The sequence below is a fragment of the Galeopterus variegatus genome, unplaced genomic scaffold, assembly GCF_000696425.1.
Source record: "Galeopterus variegatus unplaced genomic scaffold, G_variegatus-3.0.2 Scaffold5885, whole genome shotgun sequence".
Lineage (NCBI taxonomy): Eukaryota > Metazoa > Chordata > Mammalia > Dermoptera > Cynocephalidae > Galeopterus > Galeopterus variegatus.
This window is the reverse complement of record NW_007731996.1, coordinates 136985-138032: the sequence shown is the minus strand read 5'-3', so window position 1 is coordinate 138032 and position 1048 is coordinate 136985.

The window sequence follows — 1048 nt, the reverse complement described above, 5'->3', positions numbered from 1 at the left end:
GATTGTTTCCTTTGCTGCACAGATACTTTTTAGTTTGATATACCCCCCCACACACTTTTTTTTTCATTTGTTGATTGTGCTTTTGGGGTCTTATTCATAAAGTCTTTGCCTAGTCCTGCTTCCAGGAGTGATCCCCATGTGTTTTCTTTTAGTAAATTATGGCTTCATGTCTTATACTTAAGTCCTTAATCCATTTTCAGTTTATTTTGGGATATGATAAGAGGTACCATTTCTCTGCATATGGATGTCCAATTTTCCCAGCACCATTTATTGAAGATGCAGTCTTTTTACCAATATGCTCTTGTTGCCTTTGTCAAAGATCAGGTGGCTGTAAGTATGTGGGTTGATTCCTGGGTTTTCTATTCCATTCCATTGGTCTGAGTGTCTCTTTTGATGCCAGTACATGCTGTTTTGTTTACAATAGCTCTATAATTTAATTTGAAGTTTGGTAGTGTTATGCCTCAGGCTTTATTTTATTTTATTTTATTTTTTGCACTGGATTGCTTTGGCTATTCAGGGTCTTTTCTTCTTCTATATGAATGTTAGGATTGCTTTCCTGTATCTGTGAAGAATGCCATTAGTATTTTGATGAGGTTTGCATTGAATCTATAGATCACATTGGGTGGTACGGACATTTTCACAATGTTAATTCTTCCAATCCAAGAGTGTGGTATGTCTTTCCACCTTTTCATGCCTTGTTTTATTTCTTTCAGTAGTGTTTTGCAGTTCTCATGGTAGAGATCTTTCACTTCCTTGGTTAAATTGATTCCTAGGTATTTTATTTATTTGGCAACTATTGCAAATGGTCTTGCTTTCTTGATTTCTTTTTTGCTAGTTTGTTATTGGAGTATAAAAATGCTAATGATTTGGGGGTGTTGATTTTGTGTCCTGCAACATTACTGAAATTGTTAAACAGCTCTAAGTGTTTTTTTGGTAGAGTGTTTAGTTTTTTCTGTGTATAAGATCATGCCATCTGCAAACAGGGAGAGTTTGATTTCATCTTTTCCAATTTGGATGCCCTTTATTTCTTTCTCCTGCCTGATTGCTC